The sequence below is a fragment of the Rousettus aegyptiacus genome, unplaced genomic scaffold (assembly GCF_014176215.1).
Source record: "Rousettus aegyptiacus isolate mRouAeg1 unplaced genomic scaffold, mRouAeg1.p scaffold_m13_p_4, whole genome shotgun sequence".
In the NCBI taxonomy this organism is placed as follows: Eukaryota; Metazoa; Chordata; class Mammalia; order Chiroptera; family Pteropodidae; genus Rousettus; species Rousettus aegyptiacus.
Window position 1 is genome coordinate 16456049 of NW_023416307.1, and position 22321 is coordinate 16478369.

The 22321-nt window shown below is 39.4% G+C and overlaps 1 protein-coding gene across 1 annotated transcript in view; it reads right to left on the bottom strand.

The window, feature by feature from the left end:
• The window catches only part of CHODL (chondrolectin), a 287033-nt gene that overhangs the window by 251102 nt on the left and 13610 nt on the right, over positions 1 to 22321 (bottom strand). Inside the window, exons 2-3 of the mRNA XM_036218782.1 lie at positions 4790 to 4989; positions 3510 to 3588 (exon numbers count right to left, since the gene is read on the bottom strand). The gene's annotated coding sequence lies outside the window, so the exon portion shown is untranslated. The remainder of the gene's footprint in view (positions 1 to 3509; positions 3589 to 4789; positions 4990 to 22321) is intronic.

Consider the following 22321-nt stretch of genomic DNA (forward strand, 5'->3'; position numbering starts at 1 on the left):
GAGGAACGCACAGGTGTTCTTTGTGCTGTTCTGACAACTCGTCTTGTCTTGAAATTATTTCCAAATGAATTTTTTTTTTTTAAGTTTACTAGAGTTAGCTATGCTCCATTGTAAGAAGTTCCTTCATATGCTTTAAATTAATAGCAATACTGCTTTGGGAAATCAACTCATCAGGATTCTAGCTTACATCATATCACATCACAGTCCAATTGAGTGGCAATGAGAAAAAAAAGGCTCTGTCCTATGCCCACAACTTTGGGACCAGGGTCCTTGCCACCAGAGAGGCCTCATCTTCCTTTGGATCCCTGGAGTCTTCTCCAACCAGCCAGGGAATAAAAGAGATTTGCAGATGGGAGGTTCTCTATGTGCCAGTCAGGAAATGGTTCCATCATTCCCACTCATGGGCCAATGCTCAGAATCCTCATATGGCTACATCTACCTGCGAGAGAGTCTAGAAAATGTCATCTACCTGAGGGCTCAGGAAGAGGGTGGGAAGCACTAGCTTCTGCCACGATTAGTATTTTATTTTATAGAGATTCGGAGATACTTAACTAAAAAACAGAGAGAAATAACTTCTCCCGAGTCAAGCAAGCACAGAAAATTATACATGTAAATCTTGAGATCAAATACCATGTTTCTCTCTCAAACTCTTTCTCTTCATGGAGGACAAATAGTCAAGATGGTGGCGTTGAAACCGTAGGTAACTTAATATCTGAAACTGGTTTTTAAGAAAGCAGCCACAGAAATCATTCTATATGTGGGCACCACCGCGTTAACAAAATCACAGAGCCACTGATGCCTGCAAAACTTAGGTGCAAGCTCAGGGATGATGCACGCGCCTGGGATGAGTTTGTGAGGGCGGGGCACCTGCTCCTCCCGTCTGCTTGTCCAGTCCCCTCTTTCCCATCCTTCTCTTTGTAGGAACATCTCAGATTATGTCTCTTTCATGAAACCTCTTTGCTCCAAATCAGATTAATTTCTTCCTATTTGTCTCTTATTGCCTCTATAGCTAAAATGAAATGTTTTAGACTGTGAAAACTCTTTTGTGTATAATTATTGGAGGTTCAGAAATATGGACGGTCTCTATTTTGTACACTTCACACTTAGCCCTGTGCTGGGCCCGTAAAAAGAGATGACTAAATATTTGTTACTTGATTTGCTTCCATTTCTAGAGTTGGGCAAGAGGGCTGTCTCCTTAGAACACCTGGATCTTAGTTGTGAACGTAAATCGTATGCGTTCTTTAGCACACTTTCACAAACAACGCAAGTGACAGTAAGAGAATGAGCACCGTCACTTGAATAAAATGCTAAAGGAGACATTCTTTTTAATCAATTCACTTTTTCCCCTCAAACCCTCTTATAAAGACTTTGGTGATTGCTTTAAAAAAAAAAAATAGATACTATCTAATACCCCTAATACCCCAGATTACAACAAGGATGGCAAAAGCAACATTCTGGAAAAAGGACTGATTTCCAGATTTTGCTCCTCTGGGTCCCAGATGCAGACAGCTGTTTTCAGGTAGTGTCTTCCCCATGTAGTCGCCTACAATAGCATGTAAAGCATACTCTCATTCAAGAACCTTGTGACAATAAAAGGATTAATTTAGACTGAATGAATAGGCATTGTAAAATAAAAAATGGCATATTTTACTATATAGTCGACTAATAATAAATATAAATATAATCATAATTACAAACTCAATACAAATAATAAATAACATACAGAAAAATTCTAATATTAATTCGCAGTATTTTCCTAAATACATCTTTGGTGAAAATCCTTAGATGATTCTTAAGAGAATCATCGCTGTTGGTGTTTGATATGAGTCCAATTTCTCTTGTCTTCTGCTTTTCCAGTTTCTGTTGAAAGCCACATACTGTTTGTGGTTTTACAGGCGTGCATCAGAGGTCATTTCCTCCTAGCAGAATCATTATTTTTACTATCTGCTCACGGGCTTGTTCAATGTTCCATTTAATATCCACTCTTAATAGTTACGCTGTTAACACAGTTGTCTTCACTGCTCTCTGCTATATCTACAAAATGCCATCTGCCACTTGTCACCATTCTATGCCCTCTGTGTCCACTTTGAGTCTACTCTATATAAGGTACAATTTTCCTCACATTCAAAGACAAAAAAGCTACCCATAAGAGCAGAGCTGAAAAGAAAGTAACGAGGAGGCCATGCTTACTGCTCCTGAAACTTTCAACCTAGAAGGTGAGCTCAGGAGTATTTCTCAATGCTCAATATCGAGTGGGCAACAGTAGAGCATGTATTATATTTTTCAGTATTTCTATGGGCAATCTAGCAAAGTATTAGGGAAACAAAATTACTTCCTGAAATGCATTGAAATATTAAATCAGTGGCAAATACAGATTGCCAACATTTCAGAGAAGAATTTTCTTCCATGACTGTCAATCGATGTTTCTGCTTTCTGAAATTTCTCAGCTGAAATGTCTCACCTCTCTTCTCAGAAGGAAAGAAACATTTCACATTTTCATAAATTACGCTTCTAACATTCACATAATAAAGACTATTATAAGTGGTCTCAATAACCATCACACTCTGAAGTGAACAGAGTCACAGTAACTCATGACAAATGTAATTCTTTGCTCACTTAACTCTGGTTTACAGTTTGACACATTTCCTACCTTTAATCCATTCAGTCAATTCTCACACAGGCCCATTGAGGTCAAGGCCACAGAGTTCAATTTAACAGGGATCAGTTAGAGCTTCACTCCTCTGATTTGGAACAAACCACTAAAACTTTCCTCTTGATCAGTCCTCCTACAAATTCACCTCAAGGGTCATAGGTGAAATCAGACAAATATTCATCTCAACTATTTGAAAAATAACTCCAAATGCATGCCCTGACTGACATGGGTCAAAAAAACCCAGTTGCTCCAGGAAAGATGACATGCCTTAACTGGTTTACAAATCTTGCAGGCAGCAATGATAAACATAAAGTCTTTCTTATGTCACTTACAATATCATAAATTTTCAGAAGATATACATAGGCTTTTGGCTATGGTTAACAAGTTTAACCTACCATTTAAATAACATATTTCATGATGAAAATCATGCTGTATAATATACTGTAATTACCATTTGTCATTCAAATATAGAAATTCAGCACATTTTGTACCACTTAATCAAGATCAATATTGCATTTCTCACTGTGTTTATTTCTACCTATGTCAAAACTGACAAGTACAATAGTATGCTTATAGCACTCAAACAAATAGCAAAATAGCACTCAAGGATTTAGCAAATGGTTAGTTGGGATCATGTTTTAGAATAAGTGACTTTTAAGTTTCATGGATCATTTTGATCAACGATCACACTACTTCTAAAACTCTATTTTAAGTTTCTAATATAACCATAGTGTGTAACATTGTAACATGAAATGAGTATCAGAGACATGACTAGTTATATTGGTCAGGGTTCTTCATAGAAGCAGAACCAACAGAATATGTGTATTTAAGGAATCTATTTAAGGAACTGGCTCACCTGATTATGGAGGCTAAGAAGTCCCAAGAGGCAATCCTCAGATTGGAGACACAGGAAGAGCCAATATTCCAGTTCATGTCTAAAGACAGAAAAAGATCAATGTCCCAGCTCAAAGCCATCAGACAGGAGTTCCCTCTTACTCAGCCTATTTGTTCTATAGTCTTCAATTGACTGGATGAGGTCCACTCACATTAGAGAAAGCAGTCTGCTTTCCTTAGTCTACTGATTCAAATTAATCTCATCCAGTCACACCGTCACAGACACAACCAGAATGTTTAGCCAAATGCCTGAGAGTGCTATGGTCCAGTCAAACTGACACAGAATTAACCATCACGCCCATATATAAACAAAAAGCTTATCATTTAGGGAAGAAATAAAACAAATATAATAGTGTTTAACAATGACAAAATGGCATAACTAAGTGCTATATTGAATGATAATGCCTGTAATTCCTACAGAATTTCATTAAAAAAAAAAACAGAATTTCTGATTAACTAATTGTATAATAAACGTTTTCATTTGTCTACAGGTCATTAAGTCCAAAGAATTAAAGGGTAAATAAGAGCTGACTGTTCATCAACAAAAAGCAGCAAAAAATAAAATGCCTAAAGTGACTTAAAAATGAAAAAAAAAAAAGAAAAAAGAAAACCTCCAGCACAGATATAAGGGAGAAAATAACACATTGCCTCAAGATTTTTCCCGTCTGAATCTTTACCATTTTCCACCTCCATGAGAAAGGCGGCTTTAGCTCTGAGAAAATTGTTTTTGATGCCACATATTCCAAAAACACCTGCTGGTCTTAAGCGTCGCAGCAAATTATTCAGCCTGCTTGAAAGTCTTAGGTTACAAATTTTATATTCATAGCTTCTCAAAAAATTTTAGAGGTTTTCAGCAGAAGAGATAAAGCGACTGATTCCAAGTTAGACAATCTTTCAGAGTAACAGGTATTATATTCACTACCTTAGTGTGCTACCCACTACCCTCGAGATCCTATTCTCTCACGGGCAGTATTTTAATGAAAGAGGTACAAAGAAGTATGTCACATTGAGTTATTTTTCCAAGGATTAGGGCATGACATATAAGCAATTTCTTGGCTACTCTTCATAGCAGTTTTTACAAGGAACTGATACTAGAAACTATTATGTAAAAGTTTGACAATATCTCTCTAATCTTTCTTGAAGATAGCAATCCCAAACAGCTTGGCAGTCATCAAAGACTCTGCAGCTGAAAACACATCACGTTTGTTCGGCTTAAATTTCAGTATTTCTAGATCAACTCACCAATCTTATGTAACCACAGTTTTCCAACAAGGCTCAATAGCCTAGCAGAGGCTGACTGAATGCCACCATTACACTGACAAGAATGGCAAAATCGATTCCACTTTTCTTGATTCTCCCAGCTGTCTTATGACAATGATTTCTCACTGGTTACTCCCTTTGCTGGCATCAGACTGATCGAAATTATGTCTCTCAAATGTTTCCTGTAAAAACAAAACAGCCTTGCTCAGTCATGGAGGATTAGACATGAGCTGATGGAAGTGAGTCTCCCTATCCTACAGATCCCAGAGTTCCCATGGTTCAAGCTAGGGAGCTGGGAAGCCTTGGTGCTGAGAGTTTGAAGGGTCTAGTACTGGGAGAGTGAGGCCATAGAACAAAGAACTTTAGAAACCCCACACAAATGGAAGAGACTACAGGCTTCAATAGGGGGGTCCCACCAGGAAACCCAAGTAGACGAGATGGGATTACCTATACCTCACTGGAACCCAGCCAAAGAAAACTAGGCACTAAACAGGCTAATCACTCTTCAAAAGAAACCAATAAGAATAAAAATGGTAGCCAATACCAGAAGGCTGCCTCCGCACTGTGTTAAACAATTCAATCTTTTCTCAGAGCAAAGGAGGCAAAGAGGAGACCACATGAGAGGCAGGGGGAGAGTCCTGATAAGGAGTCTGTACTCTGAACTGATGGACTGTTATATTCAACCACCCCCTAAAGACTAATCAAAAAGACTGTATCAATCACAAAGGTACTTTCGTTAAACCAGAAGAGGCTGAGTTACCTCTAACAGGCAAGTTGAGTGTTTTTCTAGTATGTTCATGCTCTCACTAGCAGCAGAACTGAGGTATCCGGAGCTAGATACGATTTATTATAACAAATAAAGACACCATGTTTTTGAGATATGTACTGTAGTGTAAATTTAAACCCCCAAATTCTGAAATGAGTAAAATGTACTTCATACATTCCTTGAACTCACTTTTTATACAGCGAAAAATTCCATAAGAACATAATGTGTTAAATGGAAAAATAAAGTAGGTCTAAGCACAAATGTAGCCCAAAGAATAAACTGATAAAATACATGTGGAAGGTAAGAGGAGGATAAAAAACTTTCTGGAGAAGAGAGCTACGTGGGGCTTAGAGGATAGAAAGGAGTTCATCACGCATTGGTGAGAGTTCCACACAGGTACAGAACTGTAGGTCAAAGGCGCTGAGGAATGGAAGAGTTACGAGTGTCCAGATTTGTCTCACTGGAGCATAACAAAGAAACCTAATCTTCAGACTGAATTCCATTCTCTGGTGACAAAAACTGTAGCTTAGAGCAGGGGTCCCCAACCCCCAGGCCACAGACCAGTACCAGTCAGTGGCCTGTTAAGAACCAGGCCACACAGCAGGATGAGAGCTGTGGGCAAGCAAGCGAAGTTTCATCTGTATTTGCGGCTGCTCCCCAGAGCTAACATCACCACTTCAGCTCCGCCTCGATCATCAGGCATTAGATTCTCATAGGAGCACCGGTCCCTGGTGCCAGAAAGGTTGGGGACCACTGCCTCAGAGGACTGAAACTATTGTTTCAAAATGTTAAAATTCGATTTTTAAAGAGAAAATATTAATAGTGTAGGTAGTGGAAGGGGGAGAAAAACTGTAGTATTGTTCAACCACCAAAAATTAGAAGTGACATTTCAAAGATAAATTTGTGAGATTATTGTTCCTGTCCTCAAATCAGAAAATAGACTCCAAATGGTTACAAATGTTTATTTCTAAGATGTAAAAAATAAGGTCTGTTTTTATTCAAGATCTTTAGTAATTTCCAGTTTTAAAGAATAACAAGTCTCCATGCAGGAGGTGCTTGATGTCACTAATTAACCATTTTGTTTTGAAGATTCTTAACGACTATTAAAAATGTTTATCCTAGTGATTTTTGTGTCCTATTGACAGTAATTGGGTATTTTTAAGCCACCATTTTATATATTCTTTATAATTCTTGCTCAAAGGTTATTATGTACTATTTTCTTTAAGTGGTATTTTAAAAACCAGCTGTTTCAAATGACCTCAACAGTATTTTTATTGATTACTTTTTTCAGGTAACATTCAAAGATTAAGCTGAAGAATAGAATATTGATTTCACATGAAAAGAAGCACTTTTAGACCATAGCCAAGACTATGGGGGCTGTTTTAGAAATACATGATATGACCTAGCAGTGGTCCCCAACCTTTTTTGGCACCAGGGACTGGTGCTCCTGTGAGAATCTAGTGCCTGATGATCTGAGGTGGAGCCGAGGCGGTGATGCTAGCACTGGGGAGCAGCTGCAAATACAGATGAAGTTTCGCTTGCTTGCCCACTGCTCACCTCCTCCTGTGCTGCCTGGCTCCTAATAGGCCATAGACCAGTACCAGTTGAAGACGCCTGACCTAAGGGATTTAGGAAGGCCCACCTTCCCAAATATATTTCATCTATTTGTCAGGGCACCAAGGATGCTCTATTAAAGATAAATGGCTCTGAATTTCAAAAAATTGTTGACCATCATTAACCCTGTATTATAGTACTAGGGTTAATAGCTAAAATAGCTTTGAGCAGCATTTCCTAGCAAGTGTTTGGTGCTTCCAGAAGGGATACTATGCCCAAATAAGGTGAAAAAATACTGAACGTTATTTTTCTTAGAGAGTCACAATATATATTAGTGTTTTAAAAGCTCTGAAAAGACTAACGTTTAGGGAAAAAAGTCTCAAATTTTTTAAAACTCATCAATTCGGGTAGGCTGAGGCATAACCTCAGAGTGGCAGTGAGAGGGCACCAGAAAAAGGTCAGAGGACCTGACCAGTAACTAACTCCAAGGGAGACCCTTCCTACGGCAGAGGGCTGAGAGAGAGTCCACCTTTTCTTCTGAAATCAGGTTGATCTGCCAACAAAATGATGAGGTATGACTTACAGGGAAGGAGATACACATGCACGCACGCACATACGCACACATACCTTTTGTGTGTTTGGGTGAGTGGGTGTAAATTTAGAGGGCAAGAAACCCCATATTATCTACTCAGAATCCATTCTGTAATGAGAAGAAATTGTAGGACAAGCATCTGTATTCCAAAGGGCTCGAAAAAACATGTCAATATATAGTTGATTGGTCACATCAAAGAAACCACATTCAGATATGGCTCCTGAATATCACATTGCTGACTTTATTATCTATTAATAAGCAGAACCACAAGTATTTTAATGTTATAACTTGAAGGTTAAAAGCTCCCTCTCTCACTCCTGAGAGATAAGCAGCCAAAGAGTAAAAATACCAGAATCTATAGAGTTGGGGAAACTGTGACAGGCACTTTGATTCTCATTATGGTTTTCTCAGGGCACAATTATGGTCTGAGGGCTCCTTATATATGATATTTTGTAGGTTAGCTATTCTGGAGAAATTACTGGAGGGGGTAGCATTAATGCTTATATAATTTTTTCAACTGAAACTACATTGATTTATTTATTACAACAAACACAGAGAGTTCACCATGTCCTGCCACATAATGGGGGTGGCGCTTATAAAGTCTAATAAAACAAGATCCCTGCCCTGATGGGGTTAGTTAAGGGTCCCAAAGTTCTGACTTTTTTTTCGTCAGTTGACATTTAGTGCCTTTCAAAATCCCTGACCTTTTGCAGCAGAGAGAGAGTATCGGCAGGGACGGGCGTGGTGCTCCTAATGAGTGCACTTGCTTTGGGCTCTTTATTGATTTTCTCCTGAATTCTCTCTGAAACCTGAACTGAATAACCCTGGCAGCCCACTATGCCTTCCTGATATAAGAGTTGTATACTACTGCCGATAATTCTGTGTTATTTGAGATTTGCCAGAGAATGGAAGTAAGAACAGGAAGTCAGGTCCCCACACTTCTAAACAGGGGTTTGTTTTCTGTTTTTTTTTTTTTCTTTTTTTTTAAAGGAACTTCTGGTAATCCTGGGCATTATGTCCCTAACTTCACATTTCCATTAATTTCATCTCAATTTCTCTCCTTTCCTTTAGCCCAAATTTCTTCAAGATAGATCTACCCTCACCACTTTCGTTCATCTCCCATCCACTCCTCTACTCACCGCCCTCCTCACTCCATCAAAACCACCTCACTAATAGGCAGACTGCCTCCATGTGGAAATCTGAAGACCAATCTTGAATCCTTTTACTTGAGTTCTCAACAACATTCAACACATGTGGCCACAGTCTATTCTTAAATATTCACACTCCTTGACCCCTGTTAGACTAGACCCTCCTAGGTTTTCTTTCCTATTCTCTAGCCACTTCTAGAATGTTATTCTCATTATATTCTTGATTCCTCTTCTATCTCTACCTAACAATTACACATTAAATTCTGTCAGAAAAGTATTCTAGACACCCTGTGAACATCACTCTCCATTCTCACACAGGGACAGGAGTTGGATGTGAATGGCGCCTCTTTGCCAATAACTCTAACTTGTATTTCCAGCTAAGAGCTTCCTTTTAAAGCAGATCAATTGGTTCACACCCTCTGCAACATCTTCATCTGTGTATTTCAATAAACCTTGGTACTTCATATATTCAAAACTGAACTTGAGACTAGCTTTGCCTGCACTGTGCTATCTCAGTAAATTTCTCAAGACAAAAAACCCAGCTTTCTCTGACACCTTTGTCTCCACTACTGCCCATATCCAATCACCCGCTAAAGGCTGCCAATCCTTTCAACGTACATCTTGAACCACATCCACTTCTCTTTCCCCGAAGGCCGCCACCATAGGGCAAGTCTCCAAATGAATCCCCACCTGAACTAGTCAGCAGTCTTCTAAATCAGTGGTCTCCAACCTTTCTGGCACCAGGAACCGGTGCTCCTATGAGAATCCAATCCCTAATGATCTGAGGTGGAGCCAAAGTGGTGATGCTAGCACTGGGGAGCAGCTGCAAATACAGATGAAGCTTAGCTCACTTGCCCATCACTCATCTTCTGCTGTGCAGCCTGGTACCTAACAGGCCACAGACCAGTACTGGTCTGTGGCCCAGGGGTTGGGGACCCCTGTTCTAAATGATCGTCCCAAATTACTCCAGCCTTCCACAAGTCCATTCTCCACACATCAACCAGAGTATGATTTTGTAAATGTGTAAGAAGTATGAATTCCATATAATCAGAGAATTCTACTGTGCGGAAATATAACATTCTTTAGCTCTCTAAAAATCAGCTTAGTTCTAAAGCCCCATATATACTTAGAAGTGGAAAACTGAATCTTGAAAAATCAAGGTACGGTCCATCATTTGGGTTAAATGCACCAATTTAACCAATCAACCAATTCAAGAGTCTCCTCAGAATTCTCTAAACTGTTTCTTCAAACTAACAATGATGTGATACAGTGATGATTACATGTTCTCCCAGCCTCAGGAAGGTGGTGTATGAAATAACTCCTCTACAATTATCCTTTATTCTTGGTGAGTTCTGCTGAAATTTGCCTCATCCTGACTGACCCCAACCAATGACATCCTCTGTCCTTCCACAGCTTCTGACAGTCGACTCACTGATGATGATGATGACTGGCTTTTACTTTAAATCCTCTACATATATCAACTCATTCAATCCATAAGCCTTTGTGTCTGCCTACTGTCTCTCAGAACACTCCATCTTCCCTTCAGGAAACACAGTCTCTGTTGCTCTTTTCACATCCCACCGCATGTACATGCTGCCCTCAAGCCTATTCAGCCCAGCATCTCACTTAACCACCATTTTTCTATCACTCGGGTGTCATGGTGGGCATGAGGCTTCTCTATGATGGCTATAGTCTCCCATGCTCCCAGAGAAACAAGATACGGGCTCTCTCTGCTTTCATATTTGCCCAATAGGTCAGATGTTCCTGTAATTTGCCCAATCCTGCCCCCATTGAGGTCTAAAACTTGGGAGGTAAAAGGATACCTCGACCCTCTCTTAGAAACACACACCAACTGCTAACCCTCTTGCTCCCTTTTCTCAATTCTGAAGCTCTGCTCACTTGCCAAGAATGTGTGTGTGTGTGTGTGTATATATATATATATCAGAGGAAAACTGGCTTTGACTCTATTCTCTCCCACACTCTTGTTTATGGATAAATTCTCTGCACCCTTTCTTCAGGCTTTGACAATCGATGTTAGTTTTGGGGAGAGTCATAAAATTTTTCTGGCTCAAGAATCAGGCTCTTCACTGAAAACTTAGGCTTTCAATTATACTTCAGTAAAGCTGAAATAAAACCTAGGGCTTTCGAGTTCCTTATTGCTCTGGGTTTCAAGCAATCAATGGACTTCTTTTTCTAGGCTGCATCCATTCTTCTTTTTAGGTAATGGATGCCACTGCCTGAAAGAGTAAAGACCATGGAACACTGAAAAGAAAAAAAAGTAGAAAAGGGAAAAAAATCTCAGTTTTAAAAACCTCCAAATTTTATCCTGAGACAAATGCAAACAGGATTAGGCTCCCATCCCAACATACACATGTTCCTCTTGAAACTCTATGCATTTGATTGGGATATAATTGACATAAAACATTGTGTAAGTTTAAGATGTACAATGTGTTGATTGGATACATGTATATATTGCAATATGATTACCACCACAGCACTAGCTAACGTCTCTATCGGGTCACATAATTGTTTCATCTTTATGGTGGGAACAATTAAGATGGAGTCTCTCAGTAACTCTGAAGTTTACAATACAATATGTTGTCTATCATCACTATGCTGTATATTAGATCTCCAGGACTTATTTATCTGCAGCTGCAGGTTTGCACCCTTAAACAGCTCCACTATTCACCCATCCCTCAACCCCTGGTAACCACCATTCCATTCTTTGTTCTTACGAATTTGGCCTTTTAATTATACTCTCTCTTAATGTATAGCTCATATACAGAAAAGCATACAAATCATGAATAAATGGCTTGATGAATTTTCACCAAGTGAACACATACCCTTGTCAGGGCCACAGGGCAGGAAGTAAAACATGACCAGTATCTCATCTACACCCCCAAAAGATACTGCTATCCTGACTTCTGTTACCACCCATTAACTTTGCCAGCTTTTAAACTTCATGTAAATGAAATCGTACACTGTGTTTTTCCTTGTCTGGCTTTTTTCCCCTCAAACTTAAGTATGTGGGATTCATTCAAAAGTGTTGCCCATGACAACACTTTATTCACTCTCATTACTTTGTAGGTTTCCATTGCACGACTATATCATTATTTATTTGTTCATTCTGTTGCTGATGGACATTTTGGTTGTTCCCTCATTTAAGGCTATTGTGAACAAAGCTGCTAAGAACACTCATGCACATGCCTTTTGGTGCACATATCTATGAATTTGTTGGTATCCACCTAAGAATAGTATTATTCATGCATAGGGTTATATGTTTAGCTATGTAATAGATATTTCCAAATGATTTTTTCAAAATAGATGTGCCAGTTTAAACTCCCACGAGTAACATTTAGGAATTTCGATTGCTCCACATCTTCACCAACACCTCACCAATACTGATGGCCTTCTATATAGTATATAGTGTATAGTGTATAGTGTATAGTGTATAGTGTATAGTGTATAGGATATAGGATATAGGATATAGAATATCATATAGCTGTTCTTCTGAATGTATACAGGTATCTTATTGTGATTTCCTAAGTGATAAAAGCATCTCTTGTTCTAATATCTGGTCTTGGACCCTGGCCCTGACACAGGGCTCCTAAAACCTTTGTAAATTCCTAAGTGAGAAAAACACCAAGAACATATCTTGTTCTACTGAGACAACTCTGAGTGGGCTCCTGAATGGCTCTTAGATGGGGCCTGGTCACCAGAAATCCAAGCCATGATGAGAAGCTTGGAATTGTCAGCCTCAACCCCTATTCTCCAGAGAGAGGAGAGGGACTGGAAATGGAGTTAATAACTAATCATGCCTACAGGATAAAGAATCCATAAAAATCCCCAACATACAGGGTTTGGGGAGCTTCCAGGTGGGTGAACACATCTGCATACCAGAAGGGTTATACACCTAGACCCCACAGGGACAGAAGCTCCTGCACTTGGGACCCTCCCAGAACTTGCCTTATGTGTTTCTTCATCTGGCTGTTCTTCTATATACTTACAGAGGTCCCCAACCCCTGGGCTACAGACCTGTACTGGTCCGTGGCCTGTTAGGAACCAAACTGCACAGCGGGGGATGAGTGGTGGCCAAGTGAGCCAAGCTGCATCTGTATTTGCAGCCGCTCCCCGGCACTAGCATCACCGCCTCAGCTCCACCTCAGATCATCAAGCATTGCATTTTCATAGGAGCACTGGTCCCTGGTGCCAAAAAGGTTGGGAACTGCTGCTTTATCATATTCTTTAATAAACTGGTAAACAGTTTATTATTTTCCCTGAGTTCTGTGAGTTGCCCTAGGGTTCCTCAAATTCATTGAACCCAAGGAGGAGGTCATTAGAACCTCTGATCTATAGCGTGGTCAGAAGCACAGGTGATAATGTGGACTTGTTACTGGCACTTGAAGGTGGGGGAAGAAGGAGGGGATGTCTTGTGGAATTGAGCACTTAATCTATGGGATCCGACACTATCTTCAGGTAGATACCGTTAAAATTGAGTTAAATTGTAAGACGCCTAGCTATCGTCACAGATAATTGTTTGGTGTAGGGCAAAACCTCCACACATTTGCTGACCAGAAGTGAAGTCTTCTGTGTGAGTACTAAAGGACATTCATGAGTAGAGAACAGAGTTTCCCCTACACAGAAGGTAGAAAACTGAGTTTTTCTAATACAACCATAGTGCCTTAATTTCTATAGCTATATAATATGGTTTCTTCTTTTGCTTCAAAATTGTCTTGGCTATGCTTGACTTTTAGAAAATTCCATATAAATTTTAGAATCAGTTTCACACTTCTATAAAAATGTGTTATATATATGTATATAGGTATTTTATATGTTATACACAATATGTACATACATACATAGTTTGGAATTTTGATTGGGGTTGCATCAAGTTTATGAATCAACTTTTTTAAAACAGAAATCTTTACAAAATGACTTTTCCAATCTTTGAATTTAACACAGTCCCCCGCTTATTCACATCTTTAATTTCTCTCAGCTTAATTTCGTAGTTTTTGTGTGTGTGTGTGAAGGTTCCACACATATTTCATTAGATTTATTCTTGCGTATTTTACTTTCGTTGCCATTGTAAGTGATTTTTTAATTTTATCTTTTAATTATATGTTGGAAGCATATAAAAATAAAATTAATTTTTATATACCGGCACCATATCCAATGAGTAGTCCTAACTTATAGATGGAATCTAAAGAACAAAATAAATGAATGAACAGAACAGAAACAGACTCACAGATACAGAGGACAAACTGATGGTCGCCAGATGGGAGTGGGGGCTGGGGGACTGGCTGAAAAAGGTAAAGGGATTAAGAAGTACAAATTGGTAGCTATAAAATAGTCACAGGGTATAAAGTACAGCATGGGGAAATACAGTCAATAATATTATAAAAACTATTTATGGTGCCAGATGGGTACTAGACTTATCAGGGGAATCACTTCATACATTATATGAGTATCTAATCACTATGTTGTACACCTGAAGCTAATATAATATTGAATGTCAACTGCAATTTAATAATAAAAAAAATGAATAGTCCTATGCAAATATTGAATCAGTATGGTGTACATCTGAAACTAATATAGTGTTATATGTCAATTATACCTCGGTTAAAGAAAAAATCCTGACTAGTCCAAGAGGCACCAGAGGTAGACCCAAGGATCAGATGGGATCTCTGGGATCTGAACTCTCTCCCGTCTCTTGGCTACTTTCCCTACACTTGGCTTCTTTTTCAGACAAGCTTTATTCATGTTGTGTCAAGGTGGCTGCTGGCAAATCTAAGGAGAAAAAATTCTCTTATCCAAGCAACCACATAAATTAGACTACGACTAACACTACTTGGAATACATCCCACCCTTAACCTAATCCTTGTCTCCAAAGAGAGTGGGTGCTCTTATTAGCTATCCTGGGATGAGAACCCACTTAGGTAACTAAAAATTATATCAAAATCTCAGAGTGGACAAGAGGCAGTTTCTTTAAAAGATGGAGAGGCTAGACAGACAAAAGAATTTTGAAATGGTCATTGCATATGGTTCCCATTTCTCTTGGAATATGGCATAAATATGAACTCTTCAGTCTCACGTGAACTATATCCTCCCTACCTTTCTAAATTTGTCACATACTTCTCTCCCCTTTTTCTTGTGTTTTATCATGTTGATATTTCAACTAAAATGCATTGCGTTCTCTCTAGATCAGGGCCTTTGCTCATGCTGTACTGCTGTACTCTCTGTAATACTTTTCTCAATTTTAAGCACCCCGCTCACTTATTCACTTAAATATCGCTTCCTCAAGAAGGCCTTTTCCAAACTAGCTATAATCACCATCTTTCAAGCTCCAACAGACTGTTCTTTTCTTGTGTATCATTCATAACAGAAGTAAATTCTATTTAATGTGTCAGTCCCCTACACTCTAAGATCCATGAAGAAAAAGACTACGTCATGTTCATGGCCGGATTATTAGCCACAATACAGTGCCTGGTCCACAGGAAGCCATCAGTAATCCTGTTTTGTTTTGTTTTGCTTAACTCAGTAACCACTCAGCCTAATATTTCTTCATTGCCTTTCAACAGGTGTTTCCTCCTCAAATGTTTTTTATCAGCAGAGTTTCTTGGTGGTCCTCTCTGCCTACTCTCTATCCAAAGGCAATCTCATCGTTCCACGTGAATAAACTACTCGCTATATGCCGACTTAAAAAAATATTCCTCCCACCCTGGCCACAAGCTTCGGATTAAATATCTAATTGCCTATTAAGTATTTCCAACTGGATGTTACACCGACACTTCAAACTCGGCATATTCTGAGCTCGTCTTTTTCCCACTGCTCCACTCCCACACCCCCCTGCCCCTCCTACTGTTACGATCTCAATTAATGGTGCCATCATCTGCCAGTTTCCTAAAGCAGAAATCTTGCAGTCATTCAAAACTTTCTCTTTGTCTACCCACATCTTTTCCTTAATTATTCCTCCCACATAGTTCTAGAATGCTTCTCCCCATCCCTACTACTGCTGCCTAGTCAGGTTGCCATTCTTTCTTCGCTTGACTACTGAGATAGCTTCCTAATCTCTCGCTTTAGCTCAATTTTGACCTCCTTTGGAGCTTCCTCCTCATAGCAGCCTGAATAACGCATCTAACTCTCAATTTGATTATGGAGTTCCCATGCTTAAACCCCTGCCAAGGCTTTTTATAGTCTTGCTATTTAGTAAACCCACCAGGGCCTCTGTAACTTGACTCTACTTTTTCACTTCTACTTCCCATTTTACTTCATAATAATCCCTAGCTGCTTTCAATTCCTATTAAACAGTGATGTTTCCTTCATCCTTAGCTTCCCGTATGGTGTTCCTCAAGCCTAGAATGTCACTCAGCTCTTACCTATCCTTCAAGATTATCTTCTGGGAACGTCTCTTGCAGAAAGCCCACATCTCCAGGTTGGACTGAGTTCTCTGCTCTCCCATAACCCCCCAGCAAACTTCTCATTATTACCACAAAATTCAAGACTAGTTGTTCATAGTCTGCCTCCTCCAGCAATCATAACCTTGAGAGCTGGCCCAATATCATATTTGTTTTTGTGCCCCAGGCTGTAGTGGACAGCCTAGCACGTATTACATATCTAAAAATAGATACTGCACTGAAATTTTTGAGATCATTTTGAATCTCTGTGACAGAACCCAATACCCACTTTGCCCTTTCTTCCTTCCTTGTATTCTGTTAAATTTTATTCCAACTGACAATATGCCAAGCTCGGTAACTACATTTCCTACCCATCTTTCCCATGACAGAAGACCAACGAGATGTAAGAACTTACAGCTGGCTTCCTGGAAACCTCTTTAAAGGTGACTGACTCAACTAGGGGCAATATTCTTGTCACTTGCTATCCTCTCCTTCTTCTTGAAACCTGTGATTAGGCTTTTAGGTCCCTGACAATCTGATTACAACATTAGCCATCAGCCACCAATAGGTACAGCGACTTACCTCAGGCTTTCTACTAACAAAGTGAACAATCAGATAAATTGTTTGAATTTATGTCCACTGGAAGAATTTTCTTTTTCCACTGTCCTACAGGGCCACTCCAAGGAGAGGAAAGGATGTCACTCACAGCCATCTACTGCTAGTTGGTGCAAATGTATGCAGAACTACTTTTAACCAGACTCAAACAGGTTCATGTTCAGCCAATAGATCTGAAAGAATTCTCCCATGAGAGAGGGGTGCTATGCAGGAGGAGGAGGTAAGGTGACAGTTAATGAAACTACTTATGCCACTTATTTCTGCCTTCACAACTGGATTAGACCTAGGCCCGGATACATCACTTCCACGTGCCGATGGAGGACTTCAGGCATGCCCATCATCCACGTTGGTTTCTAATCCTCACTACTTACTGTCTAATCCTTTGTTCTTCATCTTATGGGTAAAAAAATAATTCAAACTTGCTCCACTTCACACTGCTGACCTCACCTCCTACGATTATCACCTTGGCTCACTCCACTCCAATTACTCTCTTCTTCCACCAAGCTAGCCATGTTTTTGACTTTGCCCTTCTTGTACTTTCCTTCTAGAATACTCTTGCCCTAGAAATTCACAAGGCTACTACAACACCTCCTTCAGGACATGGCTCAAACATTACATTCTCAGTGACACCTTCCCGTCAACCCTTTTTTTAAAATTGAACCTTTCCTCACCCTGCTAATTTTCATGTATTCTGATTTATTTTTCACCTTACACAGATCACCTTCTAACATACTTTATGTTTCAACTTGTTTATTTTCTGTCCTCCTCTACAAGAACACATTTACCTGAGGAAATTTTCATCTGTCTCGTTTAGCATTATTATCTTCAGTGGCTAGAATGCTGTATGAACATATTGGATATACAATAAATATTTTAATGAATGAATGAATAAGTGAATGAATCTTTACCCCCAAAGACCTAATAAATTTTAAATTTTGAGAATGTTCCAATGGATCGAAATAGTACTGTTAAATGACTATGTCTAATCTTATCCACTTATATTGTCTAAAACCCCCCAATTTACTTTCTCCTTTTTTCCCTTACATTATTCCAATCTGTATATATTATAAAAAACTTGAGCAAGAAAAAATCAGGTCGTTTTGTTCTTCTTTCCCAACATCTGCCAGTTTTTAGAATAGTAATGCCATCGGTTGTTTTTGATTCAAACACAGTATGAGGCTTTGTTTCTTAGACAAGTCAACAGAACAAGCCAACAATCAGAATTACTCCCAGCTTGAAGAGGCACATTGAATCCAGAATCTCAGTGAGAATCCCCATCATGCTAAAATTGGCCTGATCTAAAACCATCAGTTCCCCTACGGCCTTACGACCTCAGAATCCACACACACACACATACTCACGCACGCACGCACGCACGCGCACTGTAAAATTCTGATATAAATTAACAAAGTTTTGCAGTTTTTTGTGGGAATTCTTTCATCTCACAAATTTGCTTTTAAACTGGTTCCCAGGGCATATTGGGATCTGACAACAGTCAAAGCTCTGGAAACGAAGCGAGAAGTGAGGGTGGGACAGAAGAGGAATTGGCCTCCCCTGGCCAGGTAGATCCTTAGATGGGCCTGTCAAAGGATTCTTTAAGTGTCTTCAAGCAAAAGCGAGAAAGAACAGGCTGCTTGATGTGGCAACAAAAATCAGTGGGGAATTGAAGTTCCTCCACGTAACAGAGTTTCCATTCTCAGCATCCTACTTCTTGATAAATGCCTAGACTTCACATCAGACACACCATAAGGATGTATATTCAACTGACATTGAATTTAGGCAACCCACAGACTCAGTGTTCATGTGTCTTTTGACTCGATCCAGTGCTGCAAGAAACGTGATATTGCTTTCTCAGAGTCAAAAAAAAAAAGTCACCGATTTTCAATCCATGCTTTAAGCAGGAAATTGGCACCAGTGAATTTATTATTTAAAGCTATGTGGAAACTTTAATAGTAAATATTATACTATACAGGTCTGGCGTTTCTCTTTGTACTGGCCTCTAGCAGAAGTTAACTAATCCCCCAATGCCTTCCTTCATTAGCCCTATATTCCAGAGTCAATAGTTTAATATACTGTGTCACCTCTGCCTGCCATAGTTTGCCAGAGACCCAATTCTTACTAGCAAGAGTTTTCACTACATTTATCTCTGTATCAGTTAGCTATTGCCACAATACTGCAGCAAAACAAAACTACATGACGTGATATAATCACTTATGCTTGCTCTTGTAACTTCAGGTTGGTAGAAGTTGGGTGATCTACCTTGAGCTCACCTGGGTCTTCAAGTTGTTCTACATACTGCTCATCCACCTCAGAACAACAGGCTAGCTACAACATATTGTTTTTTCTCATAGCAATGGCAGAAATGCAAGAGGCCACACCACTATTGCATACCTCGGACCTTTGCTCACATCACATCCACTAACATCCTACTAGCCAAAGCAAATGACACGGCAAAGCCCAACATCAGTGAGACAGGTTAGAATGTTCCACTCACAATGGGAGAAAAAGGACAGTGAATATTTTTGAACAATAATCCAAACTACCATAATCCCTAACAAGGTCAGACAAGTAATCCTGGGTCCCTTTATCTCATTGAATGCCTGTACCTATACAAACTTCTGATTTAAATTTCTTTATCAATAGGTTCTGTGTAAACAATGGAAACCAACTGTCAAAAAATAAAAATATTGAAAGAATACTGAAGTGTTAACAGATGCAACAGGCGGATTGAAGAACTAGGCTCAGAGGCTCCAAAATCAGTACTAGTGCATAAATCATGGCACAGATTTGGGTCTATGTGAAGACATGGCTTCCATGCCCCTAACCTGTAGTCCTGTACTGTCTGACATGGGACTCACCAGCTGCATATACATTTTGAGCACCTCCAATGTGACTGGTCTAAATTGAGATATGTCCTATACCAGATTTTTGAAATTCAAAGGAAATCATTGTAAAATAGCTCATCAATTGAAGTTGATTACACATTGAAATTACAATATTTGGGTTAAACAAAACATATTCTTAAAATCAGTTTTAACTGTTTCTTCTTGCTTTTTTAAACAAATTAGACTGCTAGGAAGTTATAAATGGCATATATGGCTCACATTACATTTCTGCTGGATGGCACTGCTCTTTGTACTGCAGCTTGCACTCAAGACTCAGCCAGCACTGGATGCTAGTAACTGCTGCTGGCACCACCGTCAGTGTGGTCTCCAGAAAGTGGAGGTTGCCAAAACAGCCAACACTGGCAGAGAAGAGTCTTTCCTATCCTGTCTTCTTTGCATCCCAAACATAATCTGGGAAAGATCCACCTGCTTAGCAAAACCAGGGTCCCATTCTTATGTCCTAGCTTCAAAAGAGGCTAACAAAGTGAATATATGGTGTTTCTAGCTTATACAGAAGGAAATAAACTGTTATCTACAACCAAGACTCATAAGGTGGAATTTCTCAAATATAGGTAGAGATTTTGACATTGAGTATTCAAAGTCAGTAAAAAAAAAAAAAATCCACTTTTTGACCCAGTATTTCTCTTTTGAGGAATATAACCCTAAGAAATAAAAATGTAGGCAGAGATGTCTTTACAAAGATTTTTATTTTAGCTAGGTTCCTCCAGCAGCAGAAATAAATAGTTCATTTGTAAGATAATCCAGACGCATCAATAGGGAGTTGAGGAAGTAAAACGAGGAGAGTTCCAAGGTCTGAGTCCTGGGGCCACAGAACGTTTAGAGATTTCTGATGCTTATTAGACATCTAAGAAGAATTCTGAGTAGGAGGTTAGGCATGTGAACTTGGAGATGAGGAGAGAGATCTGAGTTTGAGAAGTAAATTTGAGAATTCTTAGTACGCAGACAGTATTTAAAGCCATTGAACTATATGAGATCACCTAGAAAGTGTAGAACATGAAGAGGAGAGATCGGAGACTGAGTCTAAAGCCCACCAGTATTCAGAGATTGGGGATAGATGGAGGGACAAGAGCACAGGGCACAGCACAAAGGAGCCTGAAAAAGAGGCACCAGTAAAGGAGGAACAAGAGTGCGGTGTCCTAAAAGTCAAATGGATAAAATATTTAAAGGAAAAGTGATCATCTCCGCCAAATGCAGCCAACAGCTCAAGTAAGAAAAAAAATACTAAGACTGAGCATTAGTTTTAGTTATGTGAAAGTTGCTGGCAATTTTATCAGAGCTGTTTTGTAGGAGCCCTAAGAATGAATGCCTGATTAGAAAATGGGAGATGAGCAAACTGTAGCTATCAAGTAGATATACTACTGATAAGATCTGCTTTTTACAGAAGACAGAAGTAATCTAGTAACTGGAGGAGGTAACGAGTCTGGAAAATTTCTTTCCCCCTAAAATAGGAGAAATAATATTTTATAAGCTCATGAAATTGAGCAAGCAACAGAGAAAACATGATTTTACAGAAGAGAAAAACCAACTGCTGATGTGATATCCTTGAACATGTGAGAGGGGGTGAAAACTAGTGAGCAAGCAGAAGGGACTGGCCTTAGCTAGGAGTGTGGAAATTCACCTGCAGAAATAAAGGGCAGAGCATGTAGGCACAGAGCAAACAGGGAGATGGAAGTGGTGGCGGAACATGCTGAAACTGTACTGGTGGCTTTTAATATCCCAGTAAAATAGAAAACGAGGTCTGAGCAGAGAGTGAGGATGGGCGATGAGGCACTGAGGAGAGAGAATGCAGAAGAAAATAGCCTCCGGGCAATGGGTGAGTGGAGGAATAGAGAAATGCGTTCCTGACGCCAGAGAATATTCGGAGCCCACTGGCAGTTAGTACCAATGAACTGAAAATGAGAGCAGTCGGCAAGGTGGTGTTTTTCTCCAGACCTGTTCAGCCATAGGGAGGCAGACCCTGAAAAACAGAGCTAGCTTTAACCAGAGTTGGAATTAACAAAATGGGAAAACGTTCACAATTTTGTAAAAAAGAAAGATAGGCCATTTTACATAGAGCACTTTCATAGAAACAAAAAAAAAGACTGAAAGGGAAATTTATATGTAGGTATGGTTTTATAGGCAATTAAAATTTCTTTCTTTCTTTCTTTTTTTTTTTTTTTTTTTTTTTTTGCAAAAATAAAAGCTACTCGATCTATCTTAAACATCCTAATATTTGGGACTATCCAATAAACCCAAAGGCAAGAAGTAGGACAAGACAAGATCTCACAAGAAATTTAAATCTGAAAGCAATAAAACAAGACAACTCTTTTTGCCCCTTCTCTGACTGAGCACATCGTCTCTTGAACTTACTGAGCACAGACATCTTATTTCCTTCCCTCGATTCCCTATGCAGGTTAACACACAGGGTCCCAACGTTACTGCTCTTGTCTCAGCCCATAGTTCCAGAGACCACCATCATTTTACTAAACCTTTATCTTTCCCAGCAAAATCCACAAGAGGATAACTCACTGGCTCAGCTTGAATCAGGGCTCTTTGGATC